Genomic DNA, 14,759 nt, shown 5'->3' on the forward strand with positions numbered 1-14,759 from the left:
TCAAACAAGTGAAAGAAATAAATGTGGTTCGTTGCATAATAAGAATAAGCTTTTTCCCGTCTACTCCCGGTTCCAACCATCGGTCCGAGCATCCGCCAACGGTTTCAGTCGGCCGCAGCCAGCACCTGGTTTTGGAATTTGAAAACGTGGTGACAGAAGCATTAGCTCAGTTGTCGTACCCCCTCGCTTCAAAACAAAGAATCTGTAAAGATTTCAGATCACGCTCGGATTCCTCCTGCACCAGTCCTGAATGCGCGAGTGGACCTGCTCAATGGACGGGCAGAATTTAGTCAAACTCAGGCCCGATCCAATCAGATTTTTGGGCCTCCCAAAACTCAGGCCCTAGATCTGAGCCCGCTGATATTGCTTTCAGGATCCCGAACTTTCTAAAACATTTGAAAACTCTTCTAGCCAAACAAGACCGAAGGATTTGGAGCGCAATGCATCAATTATAAACTATATCATTAGGGGTGACAAAATATGATCTAATCCATCAATTCGATCTACATTCGGTCTATCTTAAATAGATTTGAGTTTGACTTAAATGCATTCGAATCATAAATTGATCGACCTATTTAATCTATTTATTGAACAAATCGGATTTGAATTTAAATTTCTCAACCTATCCAATCTATTTAATCCATTTATAATTTTTATTTAAAATATTTAGATTGTAGCAAAGTTTGAGTGGCTCGTTTCAATTGTAATCCATTCCGCTATGATCCACGAAATTTGAGCGATCCAGTTAAATGCTTGACACCTATCACCCCTACTGATGGAACTCACCCGGCTTCGCCCTTTTCCTCTTCTCCTTCCCTAAAAAGCCCTACGCTCTCACTGCCTCACCCTCCGTCGCCTCCCTTTTCCATGCTGGCATGCCAAGATTTATGAGTTCTGCCATGCCATCGACCCTGCAGCCGCTCGCTCCCATCGGCCGCTCACATCAGTTGCCACTGTTGCTAACCATCGAAAGGAGCTCAATTGGCTCCATCCATGGCCAGTGGTCACCATCGGCCGCATAGCCATCACCCCTCGATTTGATCGGCTCCATCCATGATCAATGGTCCACCGTCGATTGCACCGCCATTATCCCTCAGCTCGATCGTCTCTATCCATGGCCAATGATCCACGATCGACCACACAACCATCACCCCCCCGCCTGATCGGCTCCATCTACGATCGTGATCGGTCTACAACGGCCTCCTCGGCATCTTCATGGTGATCACCTTCTGGTGCTAGGTGGTGGAGTCCTGGGCGGTGGTGATCTACGGCTTGAGGGCTGCTTGGATGCTGATCCACCTGAATAAGCTAGCAGTGAAGGTGAGGACCTCTCTTCGGTCTCTATTCTCTTTTTTTTTCTTGTCTTTTTGGAGGCCCGATCAGGCTCCATCCATAGCCAGACTGTCAGTGGTTTGCCGTCGGCTGCATCGCCATCACTACTCGGCCTAATGGGCTCCATCCATGGCTATGATCGGTCTACAACGGTCTTGTTAGTGTCTTCACGACGATCACCTCTAAGTACTTAGTGGTGGAGCCCTGAACAATGGCAATCTGTGGCTTTGTGGCCATCTGGATGCTGATTTGCCTGAATGAGCTCATGGTAAAGGTGAGGACCACCTTTCGGTCTCTTTCTTTTTTTCTTTTTTATCGGATAACCTGATAAATAGGTTATACGAATCAAATCAGGTAACCTATTTATTAAATAGAACAGGTTCGGATTTCAAAATCTGATCCATTTAATAAATAAGTTGGGTTCAGGTTAGAGAATTTTTGGACTCGACCCGTGTATGACCTGATCCAACTTGATCCGATTCATCCCTATATATGATTAGAATGCCATGTCTCATAGCACAAATCTAGACCCATTATTTTAATCTTCGAAGTTTCACAACCATCATATTTTCAGGGCCATTTAAAATGTATTGGGCTTGGGCAGGCCGAGCAGGTTGTCTGGTGTTTGAATAGTTGCATTTGCAAGTAAAAAACTCGAGCTCGGATATCTCTTCTTATATCTCATGGTGCAACTCCTACCCTCTCTTATCTTTAAACAAAAATTAAAAAAAAAGTTTCAGTGGTACTAAACCTGAATTAGAATGTGACTTAGTTAAAGCCAAGACTGAATAAGAGAACCCTCCATATATAAGAGCTCTTTTACAAGACAAGAATAGTGATATGCCATCCAATACAATCTCCACGCCTCCCCTTGGAACCCAACAATCTCTATCTGCTTGCTTGAAATCCAAAACCTAGTTCATAAGGACAAGCAAGGTTATGGATCTTCTACAATGTATGTTTTGCTGTTGGAAATAGTATCCCAAAGTCAATCGTCAGCCTGTTGACGGTTGTGCTCCTTTTTGTATTAGTATATGAATTATAAATAAATAAAAATTATTTTGGTATTTTTCATCACAAATTGTTTCATCTTCTAATGAACTCCTGTGTTGTGGTGAAGTCCTTAGGACTATTTAGACTCGATAAAGGAGGATTTGTCGTTTAGTCCTTAAACCTGTTCGCGACCAAATGATACGTTGTTATCAAGGACAACAATGTTTATCAAGCATAGGTCGTTGTGTGCCATATGGATTGGTTGTCCTCTTAATCAAAGAGTGTGGAGACACTGGTATGGCATACAGGTGAGATGTAAGGGTACATCTGCACTAAACGTGACCGACTCCGGAGCTATTTCTGCTGTCAAGAATTGCTTCGATGGGATATGGGTATAACTATCCCTCCGATCTGAGACCGCCACGATGACTTGCAAGCAACTCACTACACTTAGGCACTGGACTACCTGAATTTCTAATTCAGTGACGGAAGGATGCTGGGTGTAGTCAAGTACTTGACTTATCGGTGCGTGTGTCAAGATGGGATTGACCACTCCAGTTCAAGAGCTGTGTACAGTCGTGTTTCAATTTAGCAAAACCTTGACCAGGGTAGTCCTAGTGAGGAGTCACAGGACTGTTTGAATTGAGCACGATTCGGATGATCTAATCAGGGTTGACAGTTTAACCCTGAGTCATCCTAAACACAGGGGTCAAAAGGGATGAATTATACAGTAACCATATTTACATAGGTTCTGAGTGTTACGATTGCGACTATTCGACCTATCCAGATATTGGGTACCATTGCTAGATGGTCACTTCGATTAGTACAGGAATTGGTTCCTGTGCTACCAGCTTAGGTTCGAACCTGCGGGGTCACACACATTAGAGGTTCCTATCTGATCTGATGGCTAATGAAGAGTCCTAATACTCGTGAACTATGAGTCCTACATGTCTGGGACTCTGTGATCGAGAATCAAGATTCTCTGATCATGAGTCCCACACATTTTGGGTACCGGGGTCAAGAGTCCCACTGGTTTGGGACTCTTCGATCAAGATTTTATATCGATGGACTTTGATACCCGATTGCCCATCGAATTTGGACTCAGTATTTATGAGAAATTTAATTAGTGATTTGATCACTAATTAACTCAATTTGATTGAGTAATTATTTTTGGATCAAGTCCAATTGAATTGGATTCAGTTGGATTTGACCAGATTAGGTTAAGAGTTGACCTAATCATCGAGATGGTTTGGTCCCTGATTTGATCAGGGGTTGGGCTTAGTCAATTCCTGATTTGATTAAAATTTTATTGAGCCTAATTAAGTCTAATTAAGTTGGGTTTAAATTAGTCTAATTGAGTCTAACTTATTTTTATTAAATAGGTTCAATTAGGTTGGTTTAAAATGAGAAATCACCTTGACCCAAACTCCCTGCGCCACCTTACTTCTTCAGCGCCCATTTGAATTTATGAGAAGTAACTTCTCGTGAATTTTCTCCCATGCAGAAGGCATCCCACGCCTCACTTTTGTGCACCATATGGCTGGATAAAGATGGTTGGTTGGTCATTCAAATTCAAAAGAAAGTTTGAATTTGAATGAGCAACCAACTCCATGCGCCACCTCTTATCCTTTTGTGCGCCCCATATTTTACACGAGAAAGTGTTTCTTGTGTAAACTCTCCATGCACAAAAGAATCCACGCCCCTTCTCTTCTCACGCCCAAGTGGATAGGAATGAGTTGGTTTGCATTTGAATTCAAATTCGATTTGAATTCAAATATGCAACCACTTATCTTTATCCTCTCACATGGATAAGACACGTCTTGCATTGTTTTAAAAAGAGGATAAAGGTGGGGCATGTGAACAATCTGATCTGAAAAAGAAAAGAGGGTGTGAGAAAGGTTTCTGCATATTTTTGAAAAGTTCAAAACATTCCGAGAGGAAAGAAAGAAAGAGAGTGGGTGCAGGATCTTCTGTGAGCACCCTAGGGTTTCAGCCTGGGGTTCGGGAAGTGAGAAAGTGAGCTACGAGTATCGTGAGCCCATCAAACTTTAGAGAGAGCATCATCCACCTCTCTACCACCTTTACTGATGATCCAAAGTATTCAAAGAGTCAGCAGACATCGATTGAAGGAGTTCAATCAACATCGATCATCAAAAAGGTGCAGTCACGAACTAGCACTCGTGAGGAGCCGATCAGATCGGAAGCTTCGTGTGGACGATCCACAGAGACCAGACACACTGTGTGGCTAACGATCAGACTCTCTTGATGGTGATCAGATTACGGCAATCGACTATCCGCACAAAGATATTGGGTTCTGAACACATAACAGTAAATTGTTTAGTGTTCAAATTTGAATTTCAAATTTAAATGCATGCATGCTGTATATCATATTAGATCCTAGTGTAGAGTAAATATATGTTAATTAATTAAATTAATTAATAATTTTTACTATAAAAATAGTGATTTTGAAAAAATTTTAAAATTATCATTTTACCCCTGCACTAAAATTTCACTTCAAATGGTATCAGAGCGGGTTCTAAGATATGATATATATATTTGCATGCATAGATTAAGTTTTAATCTAAAAGTTTAAATTTAAAATTTAAAATTCAAAATTTAAAATTTAAATTTTGAAATTTAAAATTCAAAATTCAAAATTTGAAATTTAAAATTTAAAATTTGAAATTTAAAATTTGGTTGAAATTTTAAATTTTAAATTAAAAATTTGAAATTTGAAATTCAAAAATTTAAAATTTAAAATTTATTTGAAATTTAAAATTCAAAATTTAAAATTTGAAATTTGAAATTTAAATTTTTGAAATTGGTATATTTAGATATACTTGATCCAAGTAGCAAGTAATCTAATTGGGTTGGTTGCCATGGTCGTCCGGTCATAGGAGAAAAGTAAGGTTTAAAGGTCCTCTCCTCTCATTCGATGGGGTTCTCCTATGGCAGTAGGGGTGCGGCTGTAATTATATCCCATGTAGATGAAGCAGTGAAAGGACTTAATTGTAAAGGTTCAATTGTAAAATTTATCATGAATGTATTAGATTAGATCTAAAGGAATATTCATGATTTATTTTGATTGAGTTATTTCCTGTTAAGTAATTAGCAATAGGATTGCTATTTATGAAATGTGCTGATCTATTTGTGAAATGAGTCAACATATTTGGTGAACAGAAAATAAAACCTTTCAAATTTAAAAATTATTTTCGAAATACCAAACCCTGACCCATCAGCCCAAATACTTAATTAAAAGAATTAAGTGTTGTCAAGTTGGTCTAGAATTGTGAATTAAGACCTAAGACATTTGCATAAATTTGTGGGTGAATGGGTTAGATGGATTAGGTCCATAATTGGGTTAGACCTAAGGTTAGCTTAAAGAAATGGACTAAATTAGAGTAATTGGTCAAATCTAATCAAAAGTTGAATTAGATTAGGTCAAGGACACTCTAGACTCAACTCCAATAGTTGTAGTTGAATGGATCCATGTCTTTAACGAGACCAAGATGGACTTAATTCATGGCTACGCGGTGGAACTCTATTTACTAAGTTGATCAAATTAAAACTAATGAACTGGTTGGTGTCTAAGGTAAGTTTGACAGTTTGACCAGTGGTTCTTAAGTGGGAGCTACTCGCATTGATTCGATCTCTGACGAGTTAATGGCATATCCCCACCACTGATCTCACTTACCTAGCCAACCTGGTGAGTTAGGTTTTGATTAGATCACTTGGTGATTAGGGCTCACTCATGTCATTAGGTAAATCAGTGTGACTGATTTAGGTGCTCCTAATACCGGCTTTAATTAAATTCTTTTTAATCTGACTTGGTGAAGTCAGTGGGAGGATTGAAATTGGCTGGTTAATTTCTTCTCTTCTATCCTTTAATAAAATCCTCAAAAATTATTAGGTTCTTAAAATGATTAAGTTATAGTGATAACTAAGTCATAGCCTCCCATTAAGTGAATGATAATAAGTCCATTAGTTTAATAATCACTGGAGGCCCAAAGGCCTGGTGCTTATTGACTAATGAAATTATCATTCATAGTATGATAATTTGGTTGAGTCTTTCTGATGGTGGTCAGGTTGGCCGGTCAAAGTCGGGCCTGATCATTTATTGGTCCGATTCATCAAATCAAGTCATGTTAATGGTTGGACCTAACCAGATCTTTTCAGTGGAGGCCAAAGCCTACTGATTAGGTTCTGGAGCAAAATTAATTACTAAAAGTTGTTTAGAGAAATAACTGGTTATGAACCTACCTATAGATGCACATGGGCTGACCAACCAAAGTTGGGCTTGTGTGTAGTCTGTGTGGATTCTAGTACCCACTAAGGAATTAAAGTAATTCCTTGAATTAGAGGTTGAGGCTACCAGTTCGTAAAAATACTGAAAAAAACTTTAGACTAAAGTCTAAGTCTTTAGTATTAATAATTTATATACTAATAGAGGTCTGATTTTTTTTTTATGCAGCTATGGCCACTACCCTATCGCTTCGGTCATTATTAGATAATGACAAGCTCATGGAATCTAATTTCGATAGCTGGTATCGAAAATTAAAAATCGTCCTTGAGCATGAGCGGATCCTTTATGTAGTAATGGATCTGGCACCTGAAGAGCCAGCCCCGAACGCTAGAGGGACGGTCCAAGACACTTATCAGAAGTGACTCAAAGATCGCACCACCGTTCGGTGCATAATGTTGGCGGCAATGAATGATGAGTTTAGCCGCAGGTTTGAGAACGCCCAGCCGCAAGAGATGCTTCAAATATTAAACGACTCCTTTGGCACGTCTGACGATGTTGAAAGGCACAAAACTAGTTGTGCCATTTTCAATGCTCGGATGAGGGATGGGGCCTCAGTCACCGATCATGTATTGTACATGATCGAAATGATTGAGCATCTAAGTAAACTGGGCTTTCTCTTGCACGAGCAGCTCGGTAAGGATGCGATCCTTAATTCTTTGTCCAAGTCTTTTCTCCCCTTTCTTACTCATTTTCGAATGACAAAGCCTGCAGTGAACTACCACGGCTTGTTGGGGTTACTGCAGAACTTTGAGAAGGATCACCAGCTCCATAAGGAGTCGGTGAATGTTGTGGGAGGGCTTATTCTGCTCGTCGACCCTTTAAGAAAGGGAAGAAGAACAAGAAGAAGAAGAATAAGAAGGTGCAGCCGCATGCTGGGACGTCTGCACAGGGTCAGACCAAGAAGTGCAAGCCCGACCAGAGCCAGACGGAGTGCTTCTTTTGCAAGAAGCAGGGGCACTGGAAGAGGAACTATCCTCTGTACATTGCCTCCCTGGACCCGAACAGGTCGAAGAAGAAGCAAGGTAATTATATGATAACACCTTGCAACTTTTTCATTTGTGATACTACTGCCTGGGTATTGGATACCGGAAGCCCTTAACATATTTGCAATTCGATGCAGGGTCTACAGGTCAGTAGGAGATTTGATGACGGCGAGAGGATCCTGAACGTTGGAGATGGAAGCAAAGTTTCAGTTCTAGCTTTAGGAATCATGAACCTTGTAATCAATTCTCGTAATGTAATTCTGAGTGAATGTCACTATGGTCCAAGCTTTTTATTAAATATTATTTCTGTAGGCCTTTTGGCCATGTACGGTTATGAATTTTTAATAAAAGAAAATGTTTGCAATATCATTTTGAATGGTGTTACAATATTTGTTGGACAACTAAATAATGGAATTTACTTACTATCACAGCCTGTTAATGTGGTTCAAACCTCCGATAAATATCCTAGAATAGATAATGTGTCAGAAGTCTACCTTTGGCACTATAGACTAGGTCATATCAATAAGAACAGGATAAACAGATTTGCTCAAGAAGGAATTCTTGAAGTTGGTGATTATGAATCACTTCCAACCTGTGAGTCCTGTCTTCTTGGGAAGATAACCAAGTCACCTTTTACTGAAAAAGGTGAGCGAGCCAGTGAACTCTTGGGTCTGATACATTCTGATGTATGTGGACCCATGAGCTCAAGTACAAAAGGTAGATATTTCTACTTCATAACCTTCACAGATGACCTATCGAGGTATGGGTATATCTATTTAATGAAGCATAAGTCGGAGTCATTTGAAATATTCAAACTATTCCGAAATGAGGTAGAAAATTAAACTGGAAAGTGTATTAAAACTCTTCGATCTGATCGAGGAGGCGAATACCTTTCCAATAATTTTCTGACATATCTTGGGGAGAATGGGATTCTCTCTCAATGGACTCCTCCTGGAACACCACAGCATAATGGTGTGTCTGAAAGGAGGAATCGGACCTTGTTAGACATGGTTCGATCCATGATGGGGTTGTTAGGAAATGTGTCCCAAAAAGTCAATCGTCAAGCTGTTGACGGTTGAGCAACCAAGTATTGTAATTGATTTGTTAATAAATAAAATATATTTGGCATTTTCATCATAAGCTTTCATCTTCTAATGAACTCCGTTGTTATGATGAAGTCCTTAGGACTATTTAGATTCGATAAAGAGAGGATTTATCAATTAGTCCTTAAAACAGTTCACGACCAAATGATAGGCTGTTAATAAGGACGACAGCTTCTATCGAGCATAGGTCGTTGTAGGCCATATGGGTTGGTTGTCCTCTTAACCAAAGAGTATGGAGGCACTGGTATGGCATACAGGTGAGATGTACTGGTACATCATCATTGAATGTGACCAACTCCAGAGTATTCTACTGTCGAGAATGTCTCTAATGGGATATAGGTATAAGTGTCCCATAGACTTGAGATCGCCTCAGTAACTTGCAAGCAACTCACTGTGCTTTGGTACTGGACTAACTGAATTTCTAATTCAGGGATGGAAGACTTCTGGACACAGTCAAGTACTTACGAAGTCAGAGTGTGATCGAGATGGGATTGACCACTCCAAGAGTTGGAGAAGAATGAGTCGCTGTATTTCAATTTAGCAAAATCTTGGCCAGGATAATCCATCAGATGGATTTGATATTTTGAAATACAATGTGGACAACCTTATCAGAGTTGACAGTTGAACTCTGGAGTGTCCTATGATCATTTTGGTCAAGGAAATGAATTATATGAAAACTATATCCGCATGGGTTCTAAGGATGTTGTTCTACACATTCGATCTATCCGGTCGTCGGGTACCATTGCTAGATGGTCACTTCGATTGGTATAGAAATTTATTCCTGTACTATCGACTTAGGTTCAGACCTATGAGGTCACACACATTAGAGTTCATGATCTGATCGGATGGTTGATCAACGATTAAGAATCGTTCTAGGGTTAAATGATCAATACAATTGACATTTAACCCAGTGCAAGTGTTGCAGGAGGATCGATTAGCAATTTGATTGTTAATTGGCTTAATTTGATTAAGCCAATGGGCTGAGATTAAGTTTAATTAAATATAATTTAATTAGATTTGATTTGGACTTGATTGGATCAAGTCCAATTGGTTTATTGGATAAGTCAAGTGCAAGGAAAAACTAGTCCTAGTTCAACTAGGACTTGGGTCAATCTAATTTTTAATTTGATTAAAAAATTAAATTAAAATTAAATCTAATTTAATCTGATTAAATTAGGTTCTTAATTGGGTTAAGGCCTATTTTAATTGGGTTGATCTAATTTTGGTTTGATTTGGTTTGAGAAACCAAATTAAAACAAGTCATAAGATAGAATCCTAGTAAGACTAGGATTCCACCTTGCACCACATAAGCCTTCCCCACGCCCTCTCTCTCATTCAATGCCAATCTTGTTGGGAATAGTGTCCCAAAGTCAATCGTCAGCCTGTTGATGGTTGTGCTCCTTTTGTATTAGTACATGAATTATAAATAAATAAAAGTTATTTTGATATTATTTCATCATAAATGTTTCATCTTCTAATGAACTCCTGTGTTGTGGTGAAGTCCTTAGGACTATTTAGACTCGACAAAGGAGGATTTGTCGTTTAGTCCTTAAACATGTTCGCGACCAAATGATACGTTGTTACCAAGGATGATAATATTTATCGAGCATAGGTCGTTGTGTGCCATATGGGTTGGTTGTCCTCATAACCAAAGAGTGTGGAGACACTGGTATGGCATACTGGTGAGATGTAATGGTACATCTGCACTGAACGTGACCAACTCTGGAGCTATTTCTGCTGTCAAGATTTGCTCCGATGGGATATGGGTATAAATGTCCCTCCGACCTGAGACCGCCACGGTGACTTGCAAGCAACTCACTGCACTTAGGCACTGGACTACCTGAATTTCTAATTCAGTGACGGAAGGTTGCTGGGTGTAGTCAAGTACTTGACTTGTCGGTGCGTGTGTCAAGATGGGATTGACCACTCCAGTTTAGGAGCTGTGTACAGTCGTATTTCAATTTAGCAAAACCTTGGCCAGGGTAGTCTTAGTGAGGAGTCACAGGACTAATTGAGTTGAGCACGATTCGGATGATATCATCAGGGTTGACAGTTTAACCCTGAGTCATCCTAAACACAGGGGTCAAAAGGGATGAATTATACGGTAACCATATTCACGTAGGTTCTGAATGTTGCGATTGCGATTATTCGACCTATCCGATCGTCGGGTACCATTGCTAGATGGTCACTTCGATTAGTACAGAAATTGGTTCCTGTGCTACCGGCTTAGGTTCGAACCTGCGGGGTCACACACATTAGAGGTTCCTTTCTGATCTGATGGCTGATTATGAGTCTTATCTATCTGGAACTCTATGATTGAGAATTAGGATTCTCTAATCATGAGTTTCACACATTTTGGGTACCGAGGTTAAAATTTTGAATTTCGAATTTTAAATTTGAAATTTGAATTCTTTGATCAGGGTTTCATATCAATGGTCTCTGATGCCTGATTGCCCATCGGATTTGGACTCAACATTTATGAGAGGTTTAATTAGTAATTTAATCACTAATTAACTCAATTTGATTGAGTAATTATTTTTGGATCAAGTTCAATTGAATTGGATTCAGTTTGGATTGACCCGATTAGGTTAAATGTTGACCTAATCGCTAAGGTGGTTTAGTCCCTGATTTGATCAGGGGTTAGGTTTAGTTAATTCCTGATTTGATTAGGATTTTATTAAGCCTAATTAAGTCTAATTATGCTTGGGTTTAATTTGATCTAATTGTGCTCAACCTATTTTAAACTAGGTTGGCTCAATTTGAATCAAACCACCTTGTTTTAAATTCCCTGCGTCACCCAACTTCCTTGCACCCATTTGAATTCACGAGAAGAAACTTCTCGTGAAATTTTTCTCACGTAAAACCCTTCCCACGTCCTCATTTGTGCGCCATATGGATGGATAAATTAATTAGTTAGCCATTCAAATTCAAAGCATGTTTGAATTTGAATGGATAACTTATCACTTGCCCTTTCATCCTTATCCATTTTGTGCGCCACATTACTTACACGAGAAAAGGTTTCTTGTGAAACTTTTTCACACACAAAGAGCCACGCCCCTTCTCTTCTCATACCCAAAAGGATAGGGATAAGTTAGTTTTCGTTTGAATTCAAATTTGATTTGAATTCAAATGTGTAACCTCTTGTCTTTATCCTCTCACGCGGATAAGACACGTTCGACGTTGTTTTAAAAAGAGGAGAAAGGTGGGACGTGCGTAAAAAAATTAGGAGAGAAACTTTGGGGCGTGAGGAAGGCTTCTGCACAAGGTGAAGGTCCAAAACCTTCCGAGATAAAAAGAAAGAAAAGAGAGAAAATTGGGCGCAGGGTTTTTTGTGTGTACCCTAGGGTTTCTACCTAGGGTTCGGGAAGTGAGATTGGTGTGCCACGAGTGTCGTGAGTCTACCAAATTTCAGAGAGAGATCCATCAGCCTCTCAAGTAACTGTGCAGATGATCCAGAGTATCCGAGAAGTCGACACACATCGATCGAAGGAGTTCGATCAACATCTGCCATCAAAAGGGTGAAATCACGAACTAGCATTCGTGAGGAGCTAATCAGATGGGAGCTTCGTGTGGATGATCCGCAGAGGCCAGACAGTTGGGTGGCTGTGACGTGAGGATCAGAGCCCTCCGACGGTGATCAGATTACGGTGATCGACTACCCGCAAAAGGTGATGTGTTCTGAACACAGTACTGTAAAACGTTTACTGATTCAAATTTGAATTTCAAATTTAAATACATGCTGTTGTATCATATTTAGATCCTAGTATAGGGTTAATTAGTATTAATTAATGAGATTAATTAATAATTTTGCTGTAAAATAGTAATTTTGAAAAAGTTTTAAAATTACCATTTTGCCCCTGCACTAAATTTTCGCTTCAATTGGTATCAGAGCAGGTTCTAGAATATGATATACATATGCATGCATAGATTAAGGTGTAATCTATAAGTTTAAATTTGAAATTCAAAATTCAAAATTCGAAATTCAAAAAGATTTGAAATTTGAAATTTGAAATTTGTTAGAAGTTTCAAATTTGAAATTCAAAATTTGAAATTTGGTTGAAATCTCAAATTTGAAATTTGAAATTTGAAATTCGAAATTTAAAATTTGAAATTCAAAATTCAAAATTTGAAATTTGAAATTTGGTTGAAATCTCAAATTTGAAATTTGAAATTTGAAATTCGAAATTTGAAATTTGAAATTCAAAATTCAAAATTTAAAATTCAAAGATTGAAAATTTGAAATTTAAAATTTGGTTGAAATCTTAAATTTGAAATTTAAAATTTGAAATTTAAAAATTAAAATTTGAAATTCAAAATTTAAATTTTGAAATTTGTATATTTAGATATACATGATCCAAGTAGCAAGTAATCTAATTGGGTTGGTTGCCATGGCCGTCCGGTCATAGGAGAAAAGTAGGGTTTAAAGGCCCTCTCTTCCCATTCGATGGGGTCTCCTATGGCGGTAGGGGTGCCGATGCAATTATATCTCATGCCGATGAAGCAGCGAAAGGACTTAATTAAGAAATTTATCATGAATATGTTAGATTAGATCTAAAAGAAAATTTATGATTTATTTTGAGTTATTTTCTGTTATAAAATGAGCAATAGAATTATTGTTTATGAAATGTGCTGACCCGTTTGTGAAATGAGTTAACACATTTGGTGAACAGAAAATAAAATCTTTCAAATTTGAAAATTATTTTCGAAATGCCAAACCCTGACCCATCAGCCCAAGTACTTAATTAAAAGAATTAAGTGTTGTCTAGTAGGTCTAGAATTGTGAATTAAGACCTAAGACAATTGCATAAACTTTTGGGTCAATGGGTTAGATGAATTAGGTCCATAATTGGGTTAGACCTAAGGTTAGTTTAAAAAATGGACGAATTGGAGTAATTGGTCAAATCTAATCAAAAGTTGAATTAGATTAGGTCAAGGATACTCTAGACTCAACTTCAATAGTTGTAGTTGAATGGGTCCATGTCTTTAACTAGACCAAGATGGACTTAATGCATGGCTACGCGGTGGAGCTCTATTTACTAAGTTGATCAAAATTAAAACTAATGAACCGGTTGGTGTCTAAGGTAAGTTCGGCAGTTTTGACCAGTGGTTCTTAAGCGGGAGCTACTCGCATTGATTCGATCATTGACGAGTTAATGGCAAATCCCCATCACTATCTCACTTACCTGGCCAATCTGGTAAGTTAGATTTTGATTAGATCACTTGGTGATTAGAGCTCACCCATGTCATTAGGTAAATCAGTATGACTGATTTAGGTGCTCCTAATGCCAGCTTTAATTAAATCCTTTTTAATCTAACTTGGTGAAGTCAGTGGGAGGATTGAAATTGGCTGGATGATTTCTTCTCTACTATTCTTTAATAAAATCCTCAAAATTATTAGGTCCCTAAAATGATTAAGTTATAATGATAACTAAGTCATAGCCTCCCATTAAGTGAATGATAATGAGTCCATTAGTTCAATGATCATTGGAGGCCCAAAGGCCTGGTGCTCATTGTCTAATGGAATTATTATTCATAATATGATAATTTGATTGAGTCTTTCTGATGGTGGTTAGGTTGGCCGGCCAAAGTCGGGCCTGATCATTTATTGGTCCGATTCACTAAATTAAGTCATGTTAATGGTTGGACCTAACCAGATCTTTTCAGTGGAGGCCAAAGCCTACTGATTAGGTTCTGGGGCAAAATAAATTACTAGAAGTTGTTTAGAGAAACAACTGGTTAAGAACCTACCCATAGATGCACATGGGTTGACCAACCAAAGTTGGGCTCGTGTGTAGTCTGTGTGGATTCTAGTACCCATTAAGAAATTAAAGTAATTCCTCGAATTGGAGGATGAGGCTACCAGTTCGTAAAAATATTGGGAAAAACTTTAGACTAAAGTCCAAGTTTTTAGTATTAATTTATGTACTAATAGAGGTCTCATTTTCCTTTAAGCAGCTATGGCCACTATCCTGTCGCTCCGGTCATTATTAGATAATGACAAGCTCATGGGACCCAATTTCGATAGCTGGTATCGAAAATTAAAAA

This window comes from Elaeis guineensis, chromosome 14 (genome assembly GCF_000442705.2).
Source record: "Elaeis guineensis isolate ETL-2024a chromosome 14, EG11, whole genome shotgun sequence".
In the NCBI taxonomy this organism is placed as follows: Eukaryota; Viridiplantae; Streptophyta; class Magnoliopsida; order Arecales; family Arecaceae; genus Elaeis; species Elaeis guineensis.